Here is a 9,621-nt window from a genome sequence, read left to right on the forward strand (position 1 = left end):
GATTTTGTATGATACACATGAGGGTGTGAGTTTTTTGTGTGAGAATCCATGTGTTATTATTGTTCCTCTTTCAATAACATATGAAGGACTTAAGAGTGTACTCTGTCAGAGTGTAGGTCAGCAAGGCCGGAAGAGAGTGACCAATATTTTATATAGGCAGCCTGTGTTAGTATTTGGTGGTTTCATTCAATTTCAAGTAATGCACGTGGCTGATGAAGCTAGTATACAAGGAATGTTTTCGACCTACCATCAAACTAGAGCACGAGCTTCACTTATCGAGTTATATGTTGAGTGCGAAGAAATTAAAGATATTGATTTTTCGGAACCCAATATAGACTGGATGGGTTATAATACCGAAAGTGATGAAGAGTTTGAAGGTAATTATGAAGTTGTTGGTCTAACTGAAGATGTGGAAAAAGATGATATATCAGTTAAGGGAGATGTAGCAGATGTTGCTAATGCACTAGTGGATCAACATCCATCGGGAGAGCCATTGTTTATGCATATTTTGAATCTTGATGCCATGCATGTTCCAGAATTTTCTGAATATGTCAATAGAGGTAAATTTTTTTTTATTGTTGTTAGAAATATTTGAATTATTATTAGTATTGTTACGTTGTTATTATTATTATTATTACTAATTATTATTAGTCTTTTTATGAAACGGAGGTTATTATTATTATTATTATTATTATGGAAAAGTATACTTTTTGTCTCTGAAGTTTGACAAAAGTTTCAAAGATGCCCCTAAGTTTTATTTTGTTTCAATTTTATTTCAGAAGTTTTCGATTTGCATCAAATATACTCCTGACGGCTATTTTTTCAACAAATTTAAGACCAATTCAACAACAATTTCATAAGAACAATCCTCAACACAAGCAAATTAAGCATAATTTTCATGCATTATTGTTAGATTGGTCTTAAATTTTTTGAAAATTTAGCCGTCAAGGGTATATTTGATACAAATCGAAAACTTCTGGGACAAAATTGATTCAAAATAAAATTTAAGGATATTTTTAAAATTTTTGCCAAACTTCAGGGATAAAAGGTATACTTTACCCTTATTATTATTATGCAACGATGATTATTATTATTATTATTATTATTATTATTATTATTATTATTGTTATTATTATATCGAGGGGATGAGTTGGTTGAGGATCTCAGGATTTTGACGCGAGTCTTTTGGGCTTTCTATCCTTGTATTAAAGCATTCAGAAGCTGCAAGCCGCTGGTACAGGTAGACGGCACACACTTGTATGGAAAATATAAAGGGGCTCTCTTGGTTGCAGTATCACAAGATGAAAATGGGAATATCGTGCCTCTTGCATTTGCCATAGTTGAGGGTGAGACCGCCGATGCTTGGCACTTTTTTCTTAGCCATCTACGAACGCATGTAGTTAATCGAGATAGTGTTGGTCTTATCTCTGATCGACACGAGTCCATTATCTCAGCTGTAAGTCGTAGTGATGGAGCATGGCAATATCCGAGGGCTATTCACATGTTTTGCATCAGGCATGTAGCTTCTAACTTCTTGAGAAGGTTCAAAGCGTCAGGAATGCAGAAGCTGATTGTCAACATAAGTAAATAAATTATTTACATTTTATGCAGTTTGTGGCCGACGGTGAAAAGTTAACAACAAACTGATGGTATTATCTGGATTCCGTTGTTCTCTTATGGCAGGCTATTCTAGAACAGTCCGTAAATTCAACATGCGTTACGAGAGAAATTGTGAGCGGGGTGTGGCTTACAAGCAGTGGCTCGACAATATTCCTCGATCACAATATGCCTTGGCATATGATGAGGGACATCGCTGGGGACACATGACCACTAACCTAGTGGAGTGCATTAACGGAGTTTTGAAAGGAGCACGTAATCTTCCTGTGACAGCCCTTGTCAAGGCAACTTTTTACAGACTTAATGCCTTGTTCACAAGGAAGAGGGCCGAGGCCGAGGCTCGTATAAGTGCAGGTCATTTATTCTCCGAGTATGCAACTGAGAAAATCCAGTCTAATCAAACGGCATCAGGAAATATCCAAGTTAATTTATTTGACAGGCAGAACGAAGTTTTTGAAGTACGAGAGATGCCCAGCGATTTAGAGTTTGCAGTAAATCTGCGTCTAAGACATTGCGATTGTGGTGAGTTTCAGGTCGATCGAATTCCTTGTCGCCATGTATTTGCCTGTTGTGCAAACCAGCGCCTAGATTGGAAGTAGTATGTGCATGAGGTATATACAATGGCAGAGATCCGAAAGGTGTACAGAACCCGATTCAGGCCACTAGGAAATCTAACAACATGGCCTGTGTATCAAGGACCACGACTAGTACCAAATCCTCACCTCAGGCGAGTGGCCAAAGGTCATCCTAAAAAAACACGCTTCTTGAATGAAATGGATGTGCGTGATTTACGTGGTCCTAGGCGTTGTAGACTTTGTGGTGGTGAGGGTCACAGCTGAAGTAGATGCCTGCATCGTGGAGGAGCTAGTGCTAGTGGTTCGGCTCCGAACGAGTAGTTGTCAACTTGGCTGATTTTTTATTGTCCCATTTATGTTATTTACTCTTATATTCAGTTGTATCCATTTAACTCAGTTGCTCTTATTTTTAGTTGTATCCATGTAATTGATTTAATCTCTTTTTTAGTGTTGTCCATTTAACTTGTTTAGGTGATATTCAGTTGAAGTTTGGTTCTTTCAAGTCACATTTCACACAATTCAATAGTTAAACTCTTACATTTTTAAAAAAATTCGGACATAACCCCTTCTAAAAATGGACTTAACCACCCTTTAGGGTTCTTTCAATCTCAACAATTCATCAACCATGTTCACAACAATCTAAACCCTAGTGTGCACTATCATTAAACAATAGTCTCTTTATATATGTATAATAAATATTAGTATAATGGTTCATTTAGAGAAAATTTTCTTCATGCTTCGTGCCATTTTGGAACATCCTTTCTTCACCCTCTTTTTAATGGTTGACAGAGACCATCTACAGGCACTTTTACGAGTTGGGTCAATCCTAAGGTCATATCCCTTATTCTGGGCACCTGAATGATAACAAAAATTAGCCCTGGTCAATACTCATGTATCAATAATATGAATACCAACCCTAATCAAGAAACAATAGGGTGAATAGCAAACCTAAATCAACAGCCAAATAGTATTTTTAACACAATACTATTACTATATCACTAAATAATATCTCATAAACATAAATATCAATCCCATTCAATGCATAACAATCAAATTACCTGCACCAGCTTCATCAATCATTTCATCACTTGTACCGCCCTCATCAACCGCATCAGGAACTAAACCGAGCTGATCGACTTCATGCTCCCCTGCACAAGTCTCCTCAACCGCATTGTCAGTCTCCTCCTCATCCTCTTCGGGCATAGAAATCCGTGTCGGAGTCTGCCGACATCCAATCCCCCTATGAACACTCCTACCAGAATCAACAGAGCTCCTCGACATAGAGTACTCAAAAAAGGACCGCGGTGGACGACTTGCATCCAAAGATAATCGACCAGGACCTTCTTGAGGCACCGGCACCTGTACAGGGTCATGGGTAGAGAATAAATTATCTACCCATTGAGATGACTCAGGACCCTGAACCCAATCAATAATATGCCTATACTGTTCCTCATCATGTGTCGATGTCCCTAGTATTTGTGTCAACGAATAGTGCGGTGCCTGGGTCGGTATGTATTCCTCGTGCATCGTAGAGGGCTGTGTGTATGGCTGTATGGTAGGCTGAGTGAAAGGTTGTGCATATTCCTGTGAGTATGGTGGATATGATATAACAGGCTGAGTGAGAGGTTGTGAATATGGTTGTGCGCATGGTGGGTATGCATATGCTTGTGGATGTGGTAGGTACGGATACGGTGGGTATGTATATGGCTGTGAATATGGTTGTTGATCTCCAACGTAATCGTGCACTCGTCGTGTGGAAGATGAAATGTGTGCGTCTCAGGCCGCCACCTTTCAACTAGTGCGTCTATAGTTGGACCGTGAGACATGATCCTTCCAATCTGAGATATATGATAGAATCCGCTCTTTCTGAGTTGTTCTTCCACCCTAGCATCATATGAGTCTATTTGGTGTATACGTAAGTGTCTAGTGCGCAAATTTCTTGAACCCTGATAACAAAAATAATAACTAACCGTCAATAACCAGAACTAGTCAATATTACTAAACTAATACTCGGTTTAGTAACAAATATAATTAATAATTACTAAAAATTCAAATAATTTATAATTACTAATTGAATTATTAATTATTAAGCATAACAGTAAACACAAAAATTACTTACATATATAGGATGTTGAAGATATTCTGATATATGCTCGTCAGCACGTGTGATGTCACGTTTTCCCATTTTTTTAACCTAAAAATCTAAATCACTAAAAAATTATATCCGAATTAAATAAATAATTATGTTTTGAAATCAATTATTTTAAATAAAACTAAAATTATTAAATTTTTTTCTAATAAATTATTTAAAATATAATTAAAATTACTAAAAACGTCTGTTTTTCAAAAAAGTAAAAATTAAAACAAAACTAAACAAAAATTCTAAAGCGGCCTTTTTCTCACATAAATTATATAAAATCAAACTAAAATTAATAAAAATTCTGTTTTTTAAAAAAATTAATTAAACAAAATTAAAATTAAAAAAATATATACTAACATTCAACGAATAATATACATTAACGATACGCTAACAATTAATACTATTATTATAACTATAACAAAGATAATATATTTTTTACTACTCCTAATCAAGAACTAATAATTAATTTATTCATCTACGTAATCAAAATGTAACCACCCTACTCCCATAAGGCCTGTGATTTTTTTTATTCTTTACGGCGTTCGCTGACATGCATAGGTTTATATATAAGTAGCATAGATAACGAATTAGAATTAGAACACGTAGCGCAAAACTTTTCTTTTAGTGCTTCCAAGCGACGAACCTTTTTCCGATTCAATTATTCTATGGAATAAGTATTCCCTTGAACCATATTAGTTAGATAATTCAAATTTTTGAACCGGTTTGATTTTTCTTCTCCCGATTCAACCAAACCATGCTTTCCTTAAATAACCCAGACCTAGAAAAACTCTGATTAAACTCATCTTCCCTTCTTCTCTCACAACCGAACGTGTTGTCCAAGACCATGATTACCTCTTCATGTAATCAATACTGTGATGTGGTGTTGCAAGAGGAAGAGGCCACGAAGCCTTGTCACACCAGCTCACCTCTTCCCACCTTCTGTAGATATATATAGATGAGCCAAGTCTCTCAATTTTCCTAGAAACCATACGAAGAGAAGAAAGGAAGCAAGAGTGGCGGCCAAGAAGAAGGAAGAGGAAGACCCAGCAGAAATCATCATCATCTGCGTGCGTCACCACCAAGAAGAAGGAGAAGGGTCATCAAGAGAGCTGCTACCCGAAGCCAAAGAAGGAACCTACCTCTTTCCTTTCCTGGTTTTCTTAGTGTTCTTCTTGTTAGGTAAGAACCAGTAACTTGTGTTCTGTTGATTTTTCCTAAATTAAAGATTCTACCCTTATTGAGCTCCAATTCTTTTAATTGGTAACCAAACCAATCAATTCAGCTCATCACAAGAGTAAGAACTCTTCTCTTGCTCCATATGCAACTCGGCCAATTAGCTCTATGAATTGACAAATCTCTTTAATTATGTTTGTTAGGGTTTTCTGATTTAATATAGCAAGGACAGACTTTGGTTTGTGAAATTCTCGAAGAGAGGTAAGGGATAGTCTATACAAGATATGTTACTTGCAGCTGTGTATACTGCTTATGATTGATGGTTTATCATGTGTTTGTTTGTTGAAAAGTGTATAATGAATTTTTGTTATGATAAAGATGCAGAAAAGTGAGTTTGAGTTATGAGTGGGTCTTTGCAACAAGGGATAAATTAATGAATATAAACTCTTAGAGCTGTGTTGATTATGCTAGCAACTTTAGTTAGTCAAAAGAAAGGTAAAATTATGGTTTTAGATGAATCCTAGGCTTGAATATAGGATTTGGTATGTGAGGTTGTTGGAAATGCTTTGTGCAGAATTTCTGCAGAAATATGCATAATTGGCAGTAAAACGAATGATTTTCTGGGAGCAGTCCAGACCTAATTTTTAGATGAGATTATTTTTTTATAAAACTTTAGTGTGTCTTGAACATGCCATAAAAATTTCAAAGAATTTGGCCAAGCGGTTTGGAAGATATGATTTTTTGAAGTTTAGTGGTTGCTGCAGATTTTTCTGGTTTTCTGGTTCTGCAGTACCAACTTTCAGATACTATAACTTTTAATTTAAACAGAATTTAGAGTTGACTTCAAAAGAATTTTAAAGATCTATTAGTCTATTTTAAGTGAGTACAAGTTTCATATTCATATCTATTTTATAGACTTAGATAAGTCACTTGAAAAATCAGTTGTTTGCTGGAAACTCTGAACTGGTTTATGAAAATAGGGCTGTGTTCCTAAGCTCATAACTTTTTCATGTGACATGGTAATAATCTGAAATTTAGTTTTCTGGAAAGCTGAAAGAGTCTTGTCTAAGTACATAAATTTTGAAAGGCAATGGATGAGAACTGGATTTTTAGTGAATTTAACAAATTTACTGCTCACTGCTATTTTTCTGCAATGATAGCAAAATTTTAAAATATTTGTACAATTTTCAGTTATGGTCGGAATGTCCCAGAACCAAGTTTTATTTTCTAAACCCGTGATTTTACAATAACTAAATGGATTAAAGAGAGTATAATGACCAATTAAGAATGTTTACCTGGTAAATAGTTAAGGAAAGTTTGAACATTGTTAAAGTTGAGGAAACCCGTAAGGGTGGTTTTAGTGCTATTTTAGAGGAGATTATGTCTGAATTTCTATAAAAGTTTAAGGACTTAGTTTAATGAAGATGTGTAAGTTGTCCCTAAGAAAGGTTAAAGTTAAAGACAATGATATTGAGAGATAAAGTGAAGAAAGAAAAATGAGGAACAAGGAATGAAATAAAAGTTGAGAATTATATTGAATGGGCCTTGTGCCGAACTGCTAATGCGAAAGTGCCTGCCTAATGGATAGCCTGAGATTGCTAATGCGGGAATGTTCGCCTAATTGATAGCACTGTTCTTTATTGTGATACACATTGAAATGTTATTATAATGAGGCCTAATTGACACGGGTAACCGTGATGCCAAGGTGTCTAATTGACACAGTAAAGAGACCATACTCGGGGTTCACTCTGAGTAACGTCGGGTTGCGGGTAGACAACCGACGCATGAGCTTATGGCCTGCACTAGGAACAGGCATGCATCATCTTATTTGCGCATATGAACTTCTTGTGAATTATTTACTGTCATTTCTTTCTTGTTCATGCTACTTACTTGTTATAAATATGTTTGTGCCTTGAGTCTCTGTGTTTGTTCTTTTTCTGTTTCATGACAACTTAGAGATAAAGACCCTAGGTTCCCCTTTTTCCTTACTGAGAACTCTAGGTTCTCACCCTTCTTTTCTTTCTTTTCCCCCTCCCCAGGCGGGTCCGGTAGAGGAGCCCTGTGAGTTTCGTTCTAACCGCTGAGCTATGAGGATCCGGCGCGCGGCGGAGTCTTCATATGGAGCATGTTTTGGACCTCTTTCTTGCACAATGTTGGAGATCACTCCAGAGTTAGTCGCAGTGGATCTTTCGCTCCTGTTTGATGATCTTAGTATCACTTTCCCCTCACTTTTGTAGTACTTTTAGAGGGGTAGGACGTCTTAGTAGTTCGGTTCCAGCTTAGGAAACCCGTGTGAGGGTTGGGACTAATTTCTTCTTTTGTATCTGTACATATAACTTGGTGTGATACGCGGCTTTGATGGATGACACGTATCCTTGAACTTAACTCATGTGTATATTATATATATGTTTATATATGTTATTTTCTGTTGCCTTGTGTTTTCTTACACGACAACTCTGAAGAAACTAACCTTGCGAGCAACTAAACGCTATTCCACGAGTAGTAATATGTTCACGATTGAACCGATAAAGGCTTTTATTGATATTAATTTATAAAAATATGAGTCTAGAGCTAAGTAGGCCGCACGACGAGTAACACCTGGACATTTGGCATTGGTCATGACGTGTCAAAAGTTGGGGTGTTACACAAAACATTATTTTAAAAATATTACATACTGTTTTTTTTTAACTTTTACTTCAAAACAATAAGATTAATCCTAATTAATTACTAATAATACGTTTAAAATACTAACCTTTTTCTATCTTTGACTGTTGCCATTGTCCTTGTTGCGGGAATGTGGGGCTGCCGTTTTTTTTGTTGTGGGGATGTGGGGTAAACAAAATGAAGAAGAAAGAATGAAGACTATGGATAAGAATAATGGAGACTATGGACTGAAGAAGAAAGAACGAAGGAAGAAGAGAGTTGGCGTTTTCATCAACGTGTGAGAAGAGAGAGGAACCTGCCACGTGTTGATCATGCACAACAAAACGTCGGTAACGTTTTGATCAAAATGTCAGTGACGTTTTCCACATAACGACATTGACGTTTTCTTTGCAGCATTTGACGGCTCCCATAACGACGTTAAACTCTCCTGTTTGGTTATTTTGGTGGGTAATACCACCTTTGGCCCAATATTAAAAAAAAAGTTCACATCACAACATATAAAAAGAGAATCAAAATGGATTTTTTTAGAGAAAGTATAAAAAATTAGTTTTAGTTAATTAATATTGGTTAATTTTTTTCATTTTAAAAATCGTATTTTTTTAAAAGATTTAGATTTAGACTTTATAATTTATGATTAGAATTAAAGAATTATCAGTTAAAATTTACAATTTAAAATTATTAGTAGGTAAAAAAGAACAGTAGAAAAAATGTTTGTATGTATTTAAATGATTTAGAATGATACAATATAGAAAGGTATTTACAGGTGTTAAGAGAATTAAAATAATAAAGATGTAATATCCTATAATAAATATTCAGAGATGTTAAATAATGCTAATTGATCTAATTGATCCTAATTATACTCTAACATCTTTCCTCAAACTCAAGTAACAACTTTAGTTTGAAACTTATTTAAAATAACGAAATAAAAAAAATGCATAAACTGATTAGAACGGGTGCAAATGAAACTGCCTAAAGGAAGCGCAGATGGAACTGACGGAAGGAAGTGCAGATGAAACTGCCATAAGAAAACGCAGACGAAACTACCACAAAGAAAGCACAGAAGGAACTGCCGAAATGGATCGCAGATAGAACTGTCGGAAAGAATGCAGATGAAACTGCCGCAAGAGTGGTCAATTGCCAAAAAACTGCTGAATAGATGGTGAACTGTCAGAAAACGGCTGAAAAGTGACAAAATGCAAAAGGATGGTAAATTGTCGAAAGATAACGAAAAACATATGGTTTCTCCATGAGAATAAGAAAAGGGGTAAGTACTGTTTTGGTCCCTAAAGTTGAGCGTGAAAATCGAAACCGTCCCTCATCTAATTTTTTATTTAGAATCGTTCTTAACGTTTTTTTCGTATTAAAATCGTCCTTTTTAATAAATTTTTTTATGTTATTCCTAAACTACCCCTATTCCTATTTTAATAATAAAAATAAAATAAAAAAGAAAAC

General features: G+C 35.5%; 2 long non-coding RNA genes across 2 annotated transcripts; both read left to right on the forward strand.

Moving 5' to 3' along the window:
- On the forward strand, positions 349-4,127 carry LOC110263057. The gene is made up of 3 exons (XR_002348053.1): positions 349-529; positions 3,727-3,763; positions 3,818-4,127. It is a non-coding gene; the product is annotated as an uncharacterized LOC110263057 (long non-coding RNA).
- On the forward strand, positions 5,131-7,938 carry LOC107644484. The gene is made up of 3 exons (XR_001621355.2): positions 5,131-5,511; positions 5,709-5,766; positions 7,545-7,938. It is a non-coding gene; the product is annotated as an uncharacterized LOC107644484 (long non-coding RNA).

The sequence above is a fragment of the Arachis ipaensis genome, chromosome B05, assembly GCF_000816755.2.
Source record: "Arachis ipaensis cultivar K30076 chromosome B05, Araip1.1, whole genome shotgun sequence".
NCBI classification, from domain to species: Eukaryota; Viridiplantae; Streptophyta; class Magnoliopsida; order Fabales; family Fabaceae; genus Arachis; species Arachis ipaensis.